Source organism: Neovison vison, chromosome 8 (genome assembly GCF_020171115.1).
Source record: "Neovison vison isolate M4711 chromosome 8, ASM_NN_V1, whole genome shotgun sequence".
Taxonomy (NCBI): domain Eukaryota; kingdom Metazoa; phylum Chordata; class Mammalia; order Carnivora; family Mustelidae; genus Neogale; species Neogale vison.
In genome coordinates, this window is record NC_058098.1 from 97028234 (window position 1) to 97050190 (window position 21957).

The window sequence follows — 21957 nt, forward strand, 5'->3', positions numbered from 1 at the left end:
AGAAGGAAATTAAAAAAAAAAAAAAAAAGAGGGGGGGAGGCACTGGTGAAGAGTCTGCAAATAAAGGTAGATGAACAGTTTCTCTCAATTTTATAAAATCAACATATATTTAGCCTACATGGGTCAAAACAGAACTAACTCATTCTGAATCTTGAGAGTCACAGAAGGGCATTTGAAGTTTCCTTACCTTTTCCTGACCATTTAGAGGTTCCATAGCTGGATCCATTTTTCATTTGTCTCAGGGTCTCAAATAAGAAAGCACTTTGTGCAATTATATAATATAGATTCCAAACTTTTATAAAACTGCTTCAAAATGCCATTTTCAGATGGTTTCTATTGTACCTTAAAACTAAGTTGTTACAATTTAAAAGTGTACAAGGGCAGTCTGATAGTTCTATATACCATGGAAAGAACTCAATGGACGATGATAATGGCTTCTTTCAGCCAGGAAACTGTACAATAGATTGTTCTTCTTTACACATTACTGAAGGTAGACTGAAAAATATAACCTAGGTAATTTTTTTTTTTTTTTTGGTTCCTGAGCCTCATTTAACTTGATGAATTGACAAAAGCCACAGACAGTGGCTGAGATGGGAAAGTGTGTCCATAGGCGGAAAAGCATGGCCCTGAATCAAACTGTGAACGAGCCTGGGGGGCAGTGGAGGCACAGGAGAATTTGGGAGCAATTTCCTCTTTAGGACTGAGCATATGTTCTATCTTCTCAGGCTTAAGAGATTTCTAGGAGAAATAAAGTGTAAGGAATTGTGTGTGTGGTGTTTCCTTGTTTTGTTCTGTTTCATTTTCCATAACATTTCAAATTTCAAGGGCTATCTTAAGTGATAGGTTGGGAGAGAATGTGACAAGGTTATTATGGAGACCTGTTAATGGAAGGGGTGAGCATAGCCGTGTTCTTAGTCTTGCGGCTTGAATCTATGGCTTGTGACGGGGGAGGGATCAGTGGAGCAACCTGTAAATTCACATTGTCTCCCAGGTCAAAGGGGCAGTATTGCCTGTTTGGAAAATGACAGAAAGTGGGAGGCATTTTCTTCTCCCATCATTGTGTGGTTTGTGGCACATGGAACAAAATAGAGGTGGTTATCTTGGGTTGTCCTAGGAATTGCTAATCTTAATTGTAATGGAATAATTAAAAATTTATCTGGCCATTCCTTTATCTTCTTCTTGGTTTTACCCACAGCCATTATTTGAATTCTGTTCCCCATCTCAGGAAGCTTCCAATTTTTCATTCCTGAAAATAGTCCATGCCCTTCCATGGTGGCAGTGGAGAGAAGTTTTACATTAGAACACCCTTATTCTTGTTCCTTGGGAATCCCTTTGTCCTTGAGAAGACATTGTTCCCCTTTATACTTTATTATAAGAGAAGCCACCTCCAGCCTCATGCTTCAGCAGAGAAGAGATTGAGATATTTAAATAATGATAACAACAAAATTTAAGCCACAGAAACAAAATACTATTCCTAAACCAAGGGAATAAAAAAAAAATATGTGTGCAATATATTCAAGCTAACTAATGTATGTATCCTGCCTTTTTCTCTGAGGCTATAGACCATCAGAGTGCTAATTTATTGGGGAATGGTAGGTATTGCATGAGTGGCCTTCAGGGAAGCCTCTATATACTGTCCTTGAACTCTACATTCAAAGGAGTGAATCCAGAGAGAGAAGACACCTCTTCACCAGTCTGCATGGACTTACTTTGTAGATTCCTATTTTTTGGTTTTTGGATCACACTTTTTCCTTGTATAATTGGCAGGGGATCTGGAATGATTCAAATATGCACTGGACAGCCAGGGTTCCTAATCCCAGGAATGTGATATACCCTGTTACCTCAATAATACAACCTTCTCAGAATGCAGTGCAACATTCCTAAGCTAAGTGCATATATGTGATAGGGGGGTTAGTGGATGTAGAGTATCACTGGATCAAACACTCGCCTCCTCTGCATGAGAGAATTTCTCATTAATATTTCTTGGAGACAAGAGATAACACTAGAATCAATGAATAGCCAAAAACATGGCCTCATCCTTGAGCTCTCTCTTTCCTTTATTCTCATGGCCACTCTTCTCCAACTCTATTAACTACAGAATCGGCTCCTCCATATCCAACAGATGTCATGTAATGTGCTCTAAAAATTATATCTGAGTGTGAGAGAGATTGCTGGATTGAGCATTTTCTGTATGCTCCATATGTCTTTGTCCTGGCAACTATTTCTCCTACCACCTCTCATATATGACCTCAGCTCCTACTGGCTTCCTCCTACTCTTGACAAAACCCAAAAGCCATACTGCATAAACAATCGTGATCTGCCAAATAATTCCTTTTTTTTTTTTTTTTTTTTTTTTAAAGAAATGTAGGCTTCCACATGCAGTGCCTTGTGTGGATGTGTCTGGAGTCATGGAAGGCAACACCTGTCTAACCAGCCGGATGAGCTGAATCAACCCTGGTGTCAATGGGGTGACAGATGTTGCAACCAGATTGTCCTCATATCTTCATTTCTTTCTTTTCAAGAACCACCCTTAGGCATCTATTCCTGAAATCAACCCAACTGTCACTCACTCTGTCTATTTAACCCTCCCTAAACAATTGTACCCTCCTGCACCAGGTTAGAGTGCCCCTTTGGAAGCTTCTCATGGCTGGTATTTTCAAATCAAGGTTTATGTTAATGATGCTTGGTTGACTTTTCTTTTACACAACATATAAAATACATGCTTAATATTTTACTCCCTTAGAACCAAATCACTATGCCCTTGTACATCTTCAATGTCTGACTCCATGTTCCTCTGAGGTAATTATTGTGACTGGGCTTACTTTCAAGTGTATGTCTGGCCTCTTTTCAAAGGTATATCTTAGTTTGCTTTTTCAAATAACCTTTTAAAGTCTCTCTGCTGGAAACCCCAAAGCAACTGTGGGGAAGACTGGAAATTGGGGTTCTCCCTGTGTATAAAACAAAGGCTGTAAAAACAGTGTATGGCTGAGAGGTGTATGCTACGCAATGCCTGGCTGGAGGGACTCTTTTTTATCTTGCATACAGATCCTCAGCAAATACCAAAAGCCATATTTCAAAATATGAATCTTAGTATGTGAATCTTTCCCCCCATAATCACCATGATTGTCCCAGGTGAACCCATCGTTCATTTGAACTGTAACTATTGCTCCCTACGTGGTCTCCCTGGTTCCATACTTGCCCCCTGCAATCTATTCATTTCATAGCAGTCAGATTTTTCTACTTGTACACATAAAACAAAATATGTCAGTCCTTTGCTTAAACCCCCAAGGCGTCATACCACAGTGCCCTTTGTGTTTCCTGGAAAAAATGAGCTCCTTTTTTTCTCTGTCCTTGATGTACCCTTGGTGCCTTCCTCTCACATCCTCCTACAACTGGCTTCCCTTCATTCAGGTCTCTACTTAAAAGTCCCCTTGTGGGGCGCCTGGGTGGCTCAGTGGGTTAAGCTGCTGCCTTCGGCTCAGGTCATGATCTCAGGGTCCTGGGATCGAGTGCCGCATCAGGCTCTCTGCTCAGCAGGGAGGCTGCTTCCTCCTCTCTCTCTGCCAGCCTCTCTGCCTACTTGTAATCTCTCTCTGTCAAATAAATAAATAAAATCTTAAAAAAAAAAAAAAGTCCCCTTGTTGGGGTACCTGGGTGGCTCAGTAGGTTAAGCCTCTGCCTTCCACTCAGGTGATGATCTCAGGGTCCTGGGATTGATCCTCGCATTGGGCTCTCTGCTCAGCGGGGAGCCTACTTCCCCCTCTCTCTCTGCCTGCTGCTCTGCCTATTTGTGATCTCTGTCTGTCAAAAATAAATAAACTCTTAAAAAAAAAAAAAGTCCCCTTGTGGAGGTGTCCCTGGGAACATTGAATGTAAATCTACCTCTACCACATTAATTTGTCTTATTTAGTTAGTTTTTTGAAATAGGTATCAATATTTTAATTTATTTTATTCATTTTCACTTGTTTAACTAGCTGTCTCACTCACACTAAGAATTTATACTATGTAGAGTCAAAAATTTGTTTTATCTACAGTGGTAATCTCAGTGCCTAGACCAGACTTTGACATATAGTGGACACTCGGTTGAATTTTTATTTATTTTTAATTATTTATGTCTAATCTTTACTTTTGCAGTAAGAATATTTCCAATTTCTCTTTTCTCAGAGTCAGATGATTACCCATCTGAACTACCCAGATACTCTGGAAGAGAGAGAATCCTAAGCAGGCTCTGTATCTGGTGTGAAGCCTGATGCAGACCTCGACACAGAGCTCCACCTCACAACCCTGAGATCATGACCTGAGCTGAAATCAAGAGTCGGATGCTTCACAGACTGAGCCACTCAGGCACTTCAGCCAGGAATTATTCTAAGAGATTTATAAACATTAGCTCATTTACTAACATCCTTGTGTAACTATATAGATACTATTATTATCCTTACTTTACACACAGAGAGAGGGAGGCACAAGAGGAGGATAAGTAATACTCATGATCACATAAGTAGTAAACAGAAGAGCCAGGTTTTAAACCCAAATCCATGAAGTCTGTCTCCAGAGCCCAGGCTCTAAAATGAATAAATAGATAAAAAAACCCAAAGATGGGGGCGCCTGGGTGGCTCAGTGGGTTAAAGCCTCTGCCTTCAGCCCAGGTCACGATCCCAGGGTCCTGAGATCGAGCCCCGCATCGGGCTCTCTGCTCAGCAGGGAGCCTGCTTCCTCCTCTCTCTCTGCCTGCCTCTCAGCCTACTTGTAATCTCTCCCTGTCCAAAAAAAAAAAAAAAACCCAAAGATGACACATATTTAAAATATTCCCACATAAATTCATTTCTTTTCAATCATGCTCTTCAGAGAATTTCTAGCTCTTAAACAAAAGGCATCCATTCCTTCAGGGGAAGAAAAATATAGTCTGGAATAAAAGAGTTACTGAACATTTTTGAATCTCCAACCTAACATTTTGGGAATACTAGTAATTACAATAATTTTAAACCTAGGCCCTGCTGAGAAAAGACTTTTTTTTCCCTAAATTCTCAAAGCTCATATCAAAGATATGTGCAGTGAGTGATGGCGAAAAAAAAAAAAAAAAAGTGGTCCAAGACTCTTACCTATGAACATCCCCTTCCAAAAATAAAGCCTCTAGAAAAATGTATTTTGAGGGATGGGGGTAGAGGAAAGAGATGAAAAGTTTAACATTAGGATTAAGGGCTACTGACCTTAGCAAAGTCCCATAGCTACATGTCATTCTGAGGTATAAAGGCACAAGCATTATGGGGGTGTCTAGGTTGCTGGGCTAGAGAGCAGCCCCTCAGAGTCTGCAGGTACCAACATGATGCAGACAGATGAGTCTAGAAATCCTGGACTTTTGAGTCCATGGGATACCTGAAGAGAACTGGTGGATTAGAAGGGCCTGGGATCAGAATATAGGGGCTATGGAGATGGACTCTGACAGTCTCTGCCATGTGGCCACAAGATGCCCATAAGAACTGGGCAATCCACCTTCAATGAATACCAGACCCTGAGAGAGACGGAAGACACCCCCTGTAGACCTAGACTCTGAGGACCAGTTGAAGACCAAAGGACAGCAGATGAAGCAAATGTTTTCTAGTTAAACACATACAAACTTCCTCTTACATACAGATTCAAGGATGGCAAAGGGTAAGCTTTACAGGGAGAAAAACACCCCAATATGATTTTAAACATTGATTGTTTTTACCTTTCAATGACCTTCTATTAGGAAGAGTTTGAGTTAATGTTGAAGGACCGAGCTTCCCTGGGAGACCTTGGGAGCAAAACAGAAACTCAGAGCAACTGGAGCTTTTTCTGACACAAAATAAAGAGAAACATTGCTTTTTGTGCACACAAGGTACAGGATATGTACATTTGCAATTCTGTTATCTAAGAGAAGTAAGAATAAGAACTTACAGAGGGGATGTAAGTGAAAAGAAGAGGTGAACACCAAGGCTCCCTTGTGCATTATAATAAAAGAAACCCTGTGTGTGTTTAGACACAGTGCAAAGTATTACAGCAATTTAAAAAGATCAATATGAAGATAGTCATGCATGTAAAATCTGCTGAGATATATTGTCTATATGATCAAATTCCAGCCATGTGAAAGAATATATTTGGAAAGCAATGAAAGTCCATAAATAGAAATAGTCATTTCCATCTATTGGAGAGCCAAGGAAAAATTGATACGGAGGTTTGAGAAAGCATTGATCTGCCATAGTCCTTTCCCTATCTAATAAAATGGCAACATGAATGTGCTCATAAATTGTACACTTGGCTGGCATATTAGCGAATATTTTTACAACTAAACCTCACCATTCAGGTCTCTCTTAAGGGGACAGACTAGTGCAAGGTATTTCCAGTGTTCTTGCTATGGGTCAGTAGAAGAGAAAGGCTGCACATCTTTTATTCTGCTTCGGAGAGAGTTCTATGAATAGCAGATTGGCTCTTTTCCTAATTACTCTCCTGGAATCAGCTGCAGAGTGCAACTCCATAACCCACACCATCCTACAAAAGACACGGCAGAGGTTAAGTGATTTTGTATGACATCCAAGACAGCTTTCATATAGTTTCCTTGTTCCTTCAATGAATTGAGTCATTCACTGAAAATACATACTTTTCCTATGTCCCAGATTGATTATCTAAGGTATTAATTTCCACTGCACCAAACTGAAATATGGAAGGAAAATGTAAACCACAGCCATGTGAACAATCATAGAATTTGGTTATTTGGCCAACCGTGTATGTGCGGCCAGATGCTCTGGTAAAGAAGAGAAAGAAAAAAGAATATAAATGAAAGCTCAGATGTGGCCTGGTATTCATGTCAATGCAAGTCATGTGGACGGCATTCTTTGCATTCAAGTCAAACTGACTAACAGAAAAGCCACTTGAATTGGTGGTACAGTTATGTTTATCTCAGCATCCTAAGTGAAAGCTGATCTAGAAAAACCTTCTATCTTGTTTTACCTTATAATCCAATCTAACCTATATTCTATTTTTCTTGAACTTGATCATTCCTAAACGCACGATCATGGAGCTATTATAGACAATAGGGTTCAGATCCTTCAACTTAATGTAGCTTCCCTCAGAAGCCAACATCACTGTGGCAGTTTGATCTCACTACCGAAGTGATCCTGGTTAAGCTTTTTGAAGAAGGTTGCTGTTGTTATCACTATGTAAAACAATGTAGGTGCTGGGGGATTACATTCACTAAATGTTGGCAATGCAGTGCCCGACAGCTGTGTATTTGAATAACATCTGGGTACCAGACTAAACTCTTGTTTTTCTTGTTGAGGTGTGTTTGCCATATAGATCATGTTTATATCAGTAGTCAAATCATGTACATTCACTCAGTCGATTTATTGCCTCTTGCCTGGGACAGAGTGATTTCCAAATGTACCATTTTTATAATTGTTTTCTAGGCCTGAAGGCATGGCAAGGCGTCGGCAATCCCTTTCTGGTAGCTGACTGCTTTCTCCTTGTAGGATTCACTGTTTCCGACTGGGTTAGCACTTTCTGTCTAACACTTTACTGTGTTATACAGTATGCCAGGTCTCAAGCCACGCTAGAGCCAAGAAAGAAAAAAAGAAATGATGAAATGCAGCTAAACAGTTTTGCTGACATCTTCTTGTCTCATTTCATTCATAGAGTGTGAACCCCTGGAGTTTTACAACCATTTGAAATTCAAAAGCAAAGACTGAGAGCACACCATCATGAGAATTGGCACCAATGAAAAAGTTTGTCAAAACTGCTTTGGCACCGAACCACTGAATGTTTTCGGCACAAGTGGAAAGCTGACACCATTCATAGACAACTCACGGGCCAACCCAAAAGAAAGATGTCAGATCCACTGAATTTCTTTCCATGCAATTATCGCATGATTTCAACACTGAGGTCTCTAAGAAATACTATTTTTCTCTGAAGTGTGTTGTGTGGCATTGTTTTCTTTATCATCAGAGGTTTGTCCTTTTCTCTCTTCCTGAGAACGTAAACGTGCATTTTGGAAACCTGCTGGTGATTTTAAATTTCAGAACAGATAACAAACATGATTCATGTACTATGACTCATCCCCCATAAATGTTCTAATTGTATAAACTACATCCTTCAAAGCATCCTACAGACACATTAAATATTAATAAACACATTTAAAAGTGCCAAGAGGTACGATTCCTTTGTGCTCACTGACAAAACTGTAACTGATCCTCTACTTTATGCCTGCAATTCAAAATAAAGTTAAGAAGCTGGTAAGCCTTGAATTTTTAATATTGATCTTGAACACACCAGCTCCAAAATCTCAATAGCCACACCTGGAATACCAATGACAATCACCTTTATTTCCAAATTCATGATTTTCTAGAATCTCTCCCATTATTGCTTCAAATAAATAAAATTGAAATTATCTATTATATTTTTGTATACTTCTTTAATCAATAAAGTAATTCCTTTTAACACAATGTAAGCTTCCATCCTGTAATAATTTGAGAAAGAAATTATCATTGTTCAAACCATCTAAAGGAAACCATGTCTAGTCACTCTCTATCACCGTATTTCTTACTTTGTTCAAGATCCACTTTGAACTCTCCAGTCATCCTTTTGCTTAGTTTCTCCTCTGTTTCCCTTCATTAAACTCTAAGTTCCATCAGGACATGACCTTATTGTAAGATGTTCAAAACTGGATCCTTTCTCCCCTAGGACCTTGAAAAGTAACTGATACTTAGGTGGTATTTAAAGAATATTTGTTCTAACTGAATATAATAATAATAATAATAGAGAGAAATTAATTCTCAGAAAAAATAGAATATTTGTTGAAAGAAGGAATAAATGAACACACTGTTTAGAGTGGAGTTGGTCAGCTGAAGTCTTATCCACAGGTGATTTTCTAAGTCGATACTGTATTTTGCGAATGGAAGAGAAAGCTACTTCACCATTTTCACCATGTAAAAGCAATGTTCAAGCAGAATTGATTAGCTGAGCATCAAATATCATTTGGGGGTTTTTTTCTAATAACATCACTAATCCACACAGGGGTTTGGGGGATATTAAAATTAATGAATTAGTCAGTTTTCTATGATAGCATCACAGGTGTATGAAAATCTAGAGTATTACTATCTAATAAAAATATAATGTGACCCACACATTAATTTAAAATTATCTAGCAGTCACACTAAAAGAAATAAAAAGAAAAATGTTATGGATTGAAGGTCTCCCTCACCAAAATTCATATGCTGAAACCCTAACCTCCAATATTTAGTATGGGGACTGGGGCATTGAGAGGTAATTATATTTAGGTGAGGTCACTATGGTGGAATCTTTAGATGGGATAGTGTCTTTATAAGAAAAGGAAGAGACTAGAACCCTCTGTCTCTCCTCAGTGTAAGTATACAGCAAAAAGAAAGAAAAATAGGACACAAGGCCAAAAAAAAAAGGATAGCATATATATGTTTCTCACCACCTCCAACCTAGATGACATAGGTGATTTGGAGGACATACCGGTACCTTTTACTATCGATCTACCCACTCATGGGATCCAAAACTCAGAGTTGCCAAAGGAAGAGAACTGGCGGGAGGTGGACCATCCACACGGTTGGAAACTACCTCACACTTGTGAGGTGACAGATCAGTGACAACGTGGGCCAACTGCCACATTATTTGAAGCACTGCAGCAACCTTAAAGCATGAAAAATGGCTATTGCTTTACCACTGCCTTCCAAATCTCATGCAAAATGTCTGTTGTTGTCAATGTAAACCCCAAACCCTAGAGGGAAGGAATTCTGGGAACTGTAGCTCCAGCTGAACTAAACTGAAAACAGTGTAAATGCACCACAGGCATGTAGGAAAGCTTACTCCAGTGTCTCCAAGTCCTACCATAATTAAAATTATTCTTTGGAAGTATCATCTCAATAGTACTACAACACAGGGGCTTAAAACAGGTGTTCTACTGAAGCCATCTGTAGTGCAGAAAGCTTTTACACTGAGAAATTAATGCCTACAGAGTTTGTGTTGGTATATTTCTCCTTTCCTCTGCTGTTGCTGCTTCTTTTTTTAATCTGAAACTGTAGACATTGACACCAAATCATTTAACTGCAGAAATCCTGAAGAGTATAAAGAACCACCTACAGAGCCCGGGCAAGATTGATTAGTGCTAATTGCACTTAAAGTCAAAGTTCTAATGTAATTTTTAAAGTAGAAGTATCATAGGCTTTTAGAACTAGAAATGGTTTTTTTCCAAATTATCAGATTGAATTTCTAGATGAGGAACGGAAACCCAGAAACGAATTGAGTAAACCTCAAATCATTTGATTATGTGGCAATTCAGCAAAAAGTAGAACTGTTTTCCAGACATCTAATATGCTATAACTGAAATAAAATGAGAAAAGCAAATAAAGCTATTCAGTCAGACAAGGATTGCTTTCCTGGTTAAGTCTAACTCACCAAAAATATAGAATACCTACCTGTAATTACTACTCACAGTACTGTTAATGACTTTCCTGTATAATGGGTACAGGATATTATTACAAGTTCAAGGCACATCTCATGAAGGAAAAAAATAATCGTTCAAGAGGTATACTCTTAATTGCAATGGAATTCAACAGAATATAGCATATACATTAAGGTTAGATAATCTCCCCAATTTCCATCATTCTCATTTTCTTCTCTTTTTACCTTCTTTTTTCTTTCAGCTTCCCCATTGAAAGAGAAGATCACACAGGGGAAGAGGTGGAACTATTCAAAGCACTTGAGATAGAAGGAAAGTGGGAGAAGATGTGTGCCTTGATTCTAGTTTGTTCTCTCTGCTCCTATGGGTGGGCTACAGAGAGCAGATGTGGTCTTATGACATGTTTTGGTAAAGTCAGAGTCTTAGGAATGTGCCTTTCACTCTCCCCCAGCTCCCAGGCTTTATAGAAGGGGTCTCCCTGTTGAGCAAGCTTGCCTGTGAGGTCAGCACTAAGGGAAAATGGACCTAAAGCAAACACTGCAGGGCAAAACAGAAGTTGAGTAGAAGTCCCAGCCAGGCCTGAGAGGATCTAAAGCACTATGAACATTGAAGTGAGCAAGAACATCAATATCCATGGAGGCACAGACTGACTCTTCCAGAACAATTGCCTGGAGAACCTGTGTTAAGAGAACAGAATAGGAATTACAAGAGACTCCAACTTCTCACTGGTGGTAACAGTAGGGGCTGAGGTCAATGCCACCCCAAAGCCAATAGTAATAACTACCTTCCCAATAAATTGACATACTCACTTGGAGAGAAGAAGAAGAAAAACTGTATGATGAGAGAAATAACTCAAGTAGGGAATTTGAATTTTGAGATAGTTACATATTTACTCCAATGAGATCATGTTAACGATAAAGATGCTTTTTCAAACTGGGAAGATCTGCTGCCTTCAGCTGATTGGGTTACTTAAATTCTCAGTAACTTGGTTTCCTCTGAGTAAAATGAGGATCATTGTACCTAATTTCCAGGGAGTATGATGGTAAGATTGAGTTTAGTTATGGAAAATATACTCAATTTTTTTATTTCTCCCATGTAGGAATCAAAGTGCATAAATTCTCAAACTTGTGCTATGAGTATGAGGAGGGAATATAATGAATATGGTCAAGTTTGATGGTGAACGTGAACATGAACAGTTTTTGTTGCTCTCCCTACCGGCTGTGGATTAGTAGGGCTTGATGGGGAGAACAGATAGAAAGAAGCGTGTCAGGGCTAGTGACAGAGAAGGCCAAATCTGGAAAAAACAAAGAAAACTTGGAGAAAGCAGATGATCAAGGGATAGCGAGCATGAACACAAGTATGTTTAAGTATAATATATATATATATATAATATATATAATATATAATATATAATAAAGTATATAGTCTACTTATAAATTAAATATTAACTTGCTAGAAAAATAATAACTTTCCACTTAAACATTTCAAAACTATAGCCTACAAACAAGACAGTCTCATCCTATAACATAAATCATTCCTTGTCCCTCTTCACTAGAACTTTTTACCCAGTTAATAAAGACTGTTTATATGATTTATTATCCATTTTTCTTGATAACATTGCAGAAGAAGCATTTATCCCATCTCATAAAACTTTTTATAAACATTACCTTTAATGGCTATACAAAAATGGCTACGTAGTATTTGATATGATCGTTGTACTATAATTGACTTTTATTTCTTTCAAAGATCTTCATTATTTGGAGACCGTGACAATCTTTGGATGTGTCAGCTTGGCTAGGCTACCATCTGTAGTTACTCATCACACACCAACCTAGAGTTGCTGTGAAGGTATTTTGTAGATGTGATTAAAGTCCATAATCAGCTGACAGGGAGAATATCCTGTCTGGTCAGGGTGGGCCTGAAATAATCCGTTGAAATGTCTTAAGAACAGAGCTGTTTCCCTTGTAGGACAGCAACTTTGCCTATGCCCAGAGTTCCTGACAATTTGCCCTATATATCGCAGACTTGTTTAGCCCACCCCTAAAATTGTTATCTCTTGCAGTATCTCTTAATAGATATATCCTACTAATTCTACATTTTCGGCTGAAACTTGACTGAAGCAGGGAAGAAGTTCTATGTTTTAGAAACACTATTGCCACAGAACGTATTCTAAAGTAGAAAATAAAGTCTCCCAAGAGAAACTCATCAGCCCAGTGGATGCATGGAGTGCCTAGGAAAACAGTAACAAAAATCTGGAAATTTGAAACCTGTCAGAGATATCTCTAAGTATTAGATCTGAAATGTCAAAGAAACAGAAGTGCCAAGGTGATTGCTAATCATTCATTCGAACCTAGGCTTGTTTTGTTGAGTGATGAGAGAAAAACGTGAGAAACAAGGAACAAACAAGTTCTAATTGATGGATGTAAACAAATTCTTCAAATTCAGTGTTAGCGTAACCAAAAGCCATGATTTTCCTCCTGGCACCATAAAGCCTGAGTAACAGTGCGGCCCTGTTGATGTGCAAACTCAGCTGGAAAGGTTCTGCAACTACAACACACGGATTGCCTCTCTCCTCTCATGCTAGGTTCCTATTTCTGATGAAAGAACATTTTGCCCCTTAAAATGCAAATAAACTTACCCCCACAGAGGCACCTGCTCACAAGTGATAAATGGAGGCCTTGAAGTGTTTCCTCTAGTGAATTACATATCAGAATTACACTTTCTATTTCTGGGAACTTCGCGTTCTCACCTATTGCCTTGTTCAACATTTGCTGCCTCTGGCTGCAGAAAGTGATTAGGAAGCAAGGCCAATTGGAGATTTGCAATGATACTGTATTGACATTTTTTCTTTTTTTTTTAAATACCAGAGAAATAGCCAGCATGTGTAGTAACACTCTCTATTTGATTGTAGTTGGGGTCATATCTTGTTTTCTCTGTTTCACAGTAGCAAACCATGAATACTCCATGCTTCCTTCTCAGTTACACTCAGCAAAAATACATTGGGTATTACTCATTTTGAAAGCCTCAGGGAAAAGAAGCAACACTAGGCCGTAGGGACTTTGTCCTTTGTTTGATATCCCTCAAATGCCATCAAGAATAATTCTCTAGGACAGGTATCATTATAGATGAGGAAACTGAGGCTGTAGAAATTCACTGTAATATTTAAGGGAGAAACAGGATTTTATCTGAGGCCTGCTCTCTCTTGGTTGTGCTGTGCTGCCACTGTAAGTAATACAGGCAGGTATTCCCTAAAAGTTACATCAAATTTAAATCCCATTTAGTAAATACACTTGTGAACGAGCTAGTAAAAATAATTATCTACTAGAAACGTCTTTTGTAGAACAAATATCATACTTCTTGGTCTTACCTATCCCCCTTTCCATTGTTTTTTTTTTTTTTTTTTTTTGAAATTGGGGAAGATATAAAAGAATTCTTTCTTCCTGGCTGTACCTCTTTGGATTTGATAAAAACAGGAAAAAGAACCATTTGCTGAGGCTAAGTGAAAACAGTGCCCACGACTCCCACGTGCTTGAGCACCATCTATAGAGAAGTAATTTTCTACCAGAAAGGACAGTTTGGTCACCTACAGCCCAAGCATCGCCTATTTATACTAAATACATTATCTACGTAAATAACTCCTCTCTTCCTGCTCCTCCTTCCTCAACCCTGGGTAAAAATAAAAACATGTGAAAAGAAAAATAAATGATGAATATAAAAGACAGTTTGAGAAATGACTCTATGAACAGTTCTCTAGTCTCATTATCTGATTAGCAGTTTGCAGAATAGGAGAATCCTATATACTTATATTCCACAAGTTTGCATACTGATCAAAAGACTACGTATCAGGAAACATCTTTATTTAAAATAGAGGTGTGAGATCAAGAGAAAGATGTGAACAGATAATCATAATGAAATGTTGATATGTAAATATATTTTGCATACGGCTAATGCAAGTCTAAATATCTAGATAATCTACATGTATGTTAAAATTAATATGAACCTGACTTTTACTTACAGGTATGATATACAAATTGTTTAGTGTAAGAAACCTTTGAAAACGATTTTGCATTCTGATGCTTTTGAAACCTAATTCCTATTTCAAACATGTGACTTCTGTTATATGATGAAAAATAGCTCCCTTACAGAAGAATGCTTTTGTTTTCTTTGTTCAAAAGTGTATTTCATTTGGCCATAGAGTTCTGAGCTCTCAATTGCTTTTGTTTTTTGTTTTGACTTTTTTTTTCTGACTGTGAGCAGATGAAAAGAGAACAGGAGGGGTGTAAAGCCCTCTTTGATACCTGAAAGATTCCTGAAGGTTCTTTTATTTGTTGATAGCTGGGATTTTCTCATTTACATCATTTCGGAGAACAAACCATGTAGCTGCCATATCATATCCATGTCTGGGTAACCTTTTGTGGTAGACTGCTGTGTATGGATTAACTCATGATGGTTATTGACTCAGACTTCTTACAGCATTCCTCCGAGCACAAGGCAAAAGTCAGACTCTTCCATTCCTTATACAAACGGTAAGTTGTTCAGGCCAATTTCTAGAATCAGTTGATTTTGATTATGTTATGAAATATGTGCATTTTCTTTCCTGAAGTTAAATTCTGAACCGTTAATAGTTCAGAAGTTAGGTTGAAGGTATACCTTAACTCAGATAGCTTTCTAACTAAATAGGGAAATATAATTATTAGGAGAAGATTTAAAGCCCTTTAAAAGGTTTAAGTCTTCTGCTATAGTGCAAAAATCATAATTTGCATATAAGCAATGGTATGATAATTATATATTTTTTTCCTTTCAAGAAAGCAAATTAAGGACTCCTAAGGAGTGCAGTGTTTTAGTCTAATTTTAACATCGGTTTGTGTTTGAATGTGGTAAAGCATAATTTCTTTAAGTACTTTTAATTCTGATCTTTTTCACTTAGCGTATCATCCCCCACCCTGCCCTGCCCTGCTCCAGCTGAGTCGCTAAATGAAAAAAAAAAGAGGAAAACCTTGTCACAGAAATGTAGTGAATTTGCAGCTCCAATCTTGAATCTCACACCTTGGAAGGCCCCAATCTGCTGTTCATTTCACAGTGCTATGTGAAAAACTTCTTGAATGAAATATGGAAACTGAATTTTTAGACATGTTATAGTCAGAACATAGCTCCACTAACAAATGTATGGTATTGAGTTTTATAAAATAGGATTTATTCAAGAACATACAATGGAATACTAAGCATGTCCCTGTTTCACAAATAAAGATGAGATAGGGTACTGACCCTGATTACAGTTATCCCTCATCATTATTAAGCCCCCATTTAATCATTTGATTAAAGATCTTAATCAAATATGCAAGCAGAGTACTGTTTCTGCTGTCAGAATAATAACGTTTGAATCCCAGGTTTATTACCTTCTATTTGACGTCGAGAAGGTTACATATCTTTCCTAAACCTCGGTTACCATACCAGTGAAACAATAGTATGGATCTCACTGAAGGAACCTTTTCTGAAGAGACAATGAGAAAGTGGATTTATATCTTTGGCATAATGCCTGGCACACTATATTATTTAAAAGGGTTAGCATGTATTCATACCGCTAACCTAGTGATAAAAATTAAATCAGTTGCAGATAAAGCCAATTTCTTGTTTCTAATACATGCAAATCAATTTTAAGAGAGACAAACTTGGTTACAATTATAGATGATTACATTAATGGTACTCATTATGCAGCAATAGAAAACTGACCAGAAAATTTTTATCAGAAGTGACTCTCTAAATTTAATAGAAATTGAAAAAGATACAGTACTCGCTTTTGTACTAGGTATTGAGTGGGCAAGAGCTAGATGGGTGTCACGGAAGCTGTTTGTGAAGGTTGGGAGAATGGATTAGAGGGCACTGGACTCAAATGATTCCAAAAGAAAACTCTCCCACCAGGAAGATTCCCAAAATGGACTCACAGTAAGAATTAAATCTAGTGTGGCTTTATGATCCTCTGTTAATGCTGCAGAAAGACCATGGAGGTACCAACTAGACTTAATCAGCTAGACAAAATACTTTCTAGGAATCTCAAAGGCTTTATCATCTCAACACTCTACCTAAAATAGAAAGAGGCTTATTTCAGAAATGATTGTAGATATGGCTTTTGAGGCACAGTATAAACAACAGTCATAACAAACATATGAGGTACACAACATTTTTAAGGGAGTGATATCAGATTGAATTAAAAGGAGCAGAAGCAGTTCAAAATGAAAAAAAAAAAAAATTCTATCCCTACCCTTTTCTATGACCATGAAGCAACGTGTAAAGGTACTCAGCTTCAAACAGGGCTAGTTCCTTATGGAAAAGAAGGCATCTCTCACAGGGTAGAGTCAAGAATCACCATGAATAAAAGGATTTGAGAATCATACTATCATGGCCACAGGGATATCAACATGCATGACATGATAAATGATTACATATCTGGGCTTGCTAGTTGTCACCACATGAAAAAAAAGACTACATTTTTTAATACTGTGAGTAAAAAGATCAAATGGAGAAAGATCCCCTATTATTCCAGCCATCCCAACTAAGCCAGCCTTTAACCAAACTTGCCAGATGAATGCACCTGCATGAGTAAAGCCAAGTGAGATCAGCAGAAAAAACTTTTTCCTAACCCATAAAATGAAAAAAAAAAAAAATATATATATATATACATGTTTGTTTAATCCTTTAAAGGATAAGAGTGGTTATGCAGTATAGATAACCAGTGCACTTACGAATGCCATAAATTGTAATACCAGTGACCTATCACACAGAGTCATGTCATTGGCTGCAAAGATTTTAGCATAAAAAGAACAAAAATCCAAGCTCTCAAGAGAAAAGAGAGAAAGGAAAAATAAGAAAAGATAGAAAATGGGAAAAAACACATTTATTTGTTACTAATTAGTTTGAATACTGCAAGTAACCCATGTAGCCTCTTCTCTTTTTGTTTTAGATCATTTTTCTCACCTAGGGAGCAATAAAACACGTTCTACTAATTTAACATTTTTCTCATTGGAGGATTAAGTGAGATATATAATATAGGTGAGCCACTCTGAAAAACATAAAACCCCCAGATTTCAGAATGTTTGTAAATGTAGATAGCAGAAATTTCATTAATGGGGACATATTTTAAGCACTTAGTCTAGCACATTGTTCCCTAAGGATGTTTGGAAAGCCAGTTAGAATATATCTTGTTTGAAATGTAATGAGCTTTTTTACTGATAATGCAAGAAGATAATACTTTTTTTTGAATTTTTGCCAGGAGTGATCAATTTGAAAGATTATACCTTTATGTTTCAAATAGAATGGAAAAGAATACTGATCCATATTTTTGAAACCCTAAGGCTTACGACAACTTAAGGCATGTATATTTGCACATTCTGAATTGTGATCAGGAAATCAGTCCATCCATAATCAGTAGAAATTCATGTCACATTCTAAAATTAAAAATCTCAACTAACAGATCTGTAATGCTCTTTTTTCCTGGCAAAACCCATGGCCCCTTAATAGATCACAACTACTTTCCTAGAAAAATACTATGAGTTCTTTCAGCTTTTTGTTATCAGTAATACCTTTCACATAATTTCTTGAAATTGATTGATTGATAACTACAAGATCCAATTCCTCTCAACTGCTGTTTATCACAATATTGAATCTTTCCTACTTTAATATCACTAGGCCCTTCCACTTCTAATGAGCACAGGAAAAATCTTGGAGGAGGTTCAGTATATGTGTGGGTGTTAGAGAAACCCAATCCCCACTCCCAAAGTGGTGAACGTTAATCTCTTTCTTCTTGCAATATAGTTCTTAAAAATGGCAACTATTATCACCCTCCCCTTCTTTTTTTTCCTCTCTCCATCTGTCTATCCCTCTCCCCTCTTCTTCCTACTCATCCTCCTCTTCTTCCTCTTTCTTCCTTTTAATATCCTGAAATTCTGAAAAATTCATTTTAATATTTATAGTATAAATATGTATAAATATTTATACTATTTAATATTCCTCTTAATATTCTGAAATTCTGAAAAAAATCCTTTTTTTCCCCTTGGACAATCAGAATGCAAATAAGTTTCAGCAATATTTCAACAGATCCCGTTTCAGAACTTGAGCAATGTTGGTGCCAAAAAGACTGGAATCTGTTCTCTCCTCCCCACTGTGTAAGAGCTCTGTGAATGACTAAAGGCCAAGGGCCAGGGTGAATGAGATTACAGTACAAAGGAGAGAGACTAGACTGAAGAATGTTGGTTTAGGGAAAACACAACATTATGGAGACTTATCCACCTCCACCACAGACCCCTGCATGTACACAGTGATGATCCTTTCTTCCTTTCTTCCTTATTTTAAGTGTTGTTTCAGCAACGAGTATTCTACACATACTTGGCAAGTGACCCTATTTACATCAGCATTCCAAAGATTAAAGTCAGTTGCCACTTCTCTCAAATATTGATAAATCATCTTGCTAAATAAGCGAGCTATGACCACGCATGTCCCCTACTTAAGTAAAATATAGGCTATCATGGGGGAACAACAAATGCCCAGCACTAAAACTTAAGTCATGCATTATAAACATTGCCTAGAACAAAATTTTACTTTATTGGCTATGGATAAATAATTCCACTAGGGATTAAATGATACTAGTGCATACTCTGCGGAATGCTTTTTAGTAATTAGCGCTACAAAAGAAAGAATTTTTTTATTTACTATGAGAATAATAATAGCTAACATATATGTTCTAGTGGCTCTTTGAAGCACTTCATGTGCATCATCCTTCCTATCTCCTATTAGCACCTTACAAGATAGAAACTATGTTTTCCTCATTTAACAGATAAGTGAAATGAGACTCAGAGAGATTGAAAACATTTTGTAACTTGGAAAGTGAAGCTGAGAGTCAACTACTTGTATGCTAGACTCGGAATGCTTTATTTTAACCGTGTAGCAGTGATGATGAGAGCAGTTGCAGTCCAACAAATGCATTTGAAACAAATCTAAATTATTATAATGATTTACAATAAGTGGGTTTGCCATCTTTTAAATTATATTGAAATATCACAACCAAAGTAATACTAAGTACCTAAGCTAATTTTTAAAAAAATTGATATCAAATCTACTTTAATGATTATGCCATATATATGTAAATTCTTCTACAAAACCTGAAAAGCAGCTTATCATATGAAAATTAAAATGTTTAGTGGATAAAGTTCTCTTTGCATTTTTGTCTGCATATTATACACACATGTACACATACACACATATTAGCCCAAGTATTGTTTTAAAAAAAATTTTTTGGAGCTAAAATTATGTTTTGGGGGAAATTCACAATATAATATTGGGCTATAGGGATATATAAGTATTCAAAAGGAGATTTCAAAATTTATAAATATAATGAAAATAAATATTAGATATGTCTGTGAATATTTAGTAGAATGTTCCAGAAAATGTTAATTTGAAGGAAAATATATAGTGTAACTTAATGAAAGGTAAACTAAGGGGGAAAAAAAGCTTCTCTCTTAAAATTCTAACCACATTGATCTTCTGATACCTGTCACATTACTCAGAACCATGAAATGATAGTAATTGGTATAGTGTCCATATCTCACACCTCCCCCATGGCCCTCCTTCCTTGCCTTCTCCCTTGCATTATTTCTGGACTGTTTACACCACTAGATGTAAAGCTCCTTTTCCGACACATACAATGTAAGGTCAATTCTTTTTTATTCCCATGCTCCTTCATACTGAAGAAAATGTTATGTAAGAGCAAGATTCAGTTTTTAATGGGGGATACGTGCTTTAATCTGAGGCTTTTTAAAAAGATTATAAAATTGGAGAAGATGAATTGAGTATCAAAAGCAAATAATAAATGCTTTTAAAAATAGCTTATGTAATAGACTAAATAGTCACAGCATGCCAAAATTAATTTGCAATACATGCATGCATCAGTGATTAAAAGGTTTTAGAAGCACTGAAGTGCTCCTAATCTCAATAGCCAGGTGGCAGAAGCAGAATGGGTGGGTAGCCACTCAGGAAGCTCATGGTAAAAGGTATTTACCAACTAGGATAGAAGCCATTTAATATTTTAGCAAATGGCATGACTGTATCAATCCTTCCAGTGAGTATCAGCTCTGAGTACATAATGTGCTGTCTGAATCCCTAAGAGCCTTCTAAATTATTATAGTTAGAAGTAAATTGTCTAAAGGATCATTCCATCTAGCTTAATCTTTTATCGACTGCTTGTCTTTTAAAATGACATGTAAAAGAAACATAAATATCAAAGCATTTGAATGACAATGTGCATTGCATTAATTTTAGCATGTTTGCCAATTGATACCATGTGTATTTTAACATAATCTATTTGCAATATCCAAAGGATAGTTCACTAAAATTCTGTTTGAGAAACAGCAATACTGCTCACAAACAGAATACAAATTATCAATAGAATTAATGGCATTTTTCAACTATCTCCTATATTTGTCCTCTTTTAAGTAACCGTTACACAATTTTAAATAATGTAACCTTGCAATAATGTAAAACTATGTAAAATGAACTCTTGTTTACTTCACACCCGTATCAGCTTTGGTGAGAACCTACCCAAATCAAAATAAATAGCAATCATTTGTGGTGCTATCTATATTAAGCTCTGCATGAATAATAGGGGTGTTAGCTCAAAGGGTTTAGCATTCAGTTAGGAAAAGGAAAGGCAAACACACTTAAATCTGAAGTCTAAAATAAATCTGAAGAAAGAAGAAATATAGAAGGTAACGTATGACTCACTGAGAAATAAAAAGGACATAGATTAAGAAAGTTGGCAAATGTTCAATGATACAGAAGTAGAACATCAGAAGCCAAAAGTATGAATGGAAATCAAATGTCAGAAACCACTTAAAAACATTAATCATAGGGTTTCCAGGAAAAAATGTAAGTTGAGATCAACTTTCTAACCCCCCAACCTATTAAAGGACTTCCGAAAAAGCCCAAGGGAATAGAACATAAAAAGGAATCATTCACATGACTAAATGTTCCAGAATTTTGCTTGGATATAAGATTCTATAAGATGAGACTGAAAGAAAATAGGAGAAACCCCCTCACAAATCATCATCTCTATAATTTCAACAATAATAAGAAAAATATAAATTAACAAAAGGAAAATATCAAAGATGGAAAAAAATGACTATGATGTTGATAAAAACAAAGCAGATGGAAAAAGGAACACAAAAAAACCTGGTGCTGATATAAGGAAAGATTAAAACATAAGAAAACCACAGGGAATTAAAATATTCATAATCAATCAAATCAGAACCATTCATGCAGACAGTAGATATAGTACACAAAGTTTGATGACTCTACTAGTCAGAGACAAAAATTCTAAGAGATTTTATTTAATAGGGAAGACAGAAAAGAGAGGTCTAATCTATGGCTATTAGACTACCTGAAGAAGAGAACAAATAAATTATAAAGCAGAAATAACCAAAAATACAATAACATGAAACATTCTAGAGTGGAGGAAAGATTTATTTCATCATCTA

The 21957-nt window shown here is 36.7% G+C and overlaps 1 protein-coding gene across 1 annotated transcript in view; it reads right to left on the minus strand.

Annotated features, from left to right (window-relative positions):
- Window positions 1–21957, minus strand: part of LRRTM4 (leucine rich repeat transmembrane neuronal 4) — a 702546-nt gene that overhangs the window by 237309 nt on the left and 443280 nt on the right. The gene's annotated exons all lie outside the window — the stretch shown is intronic.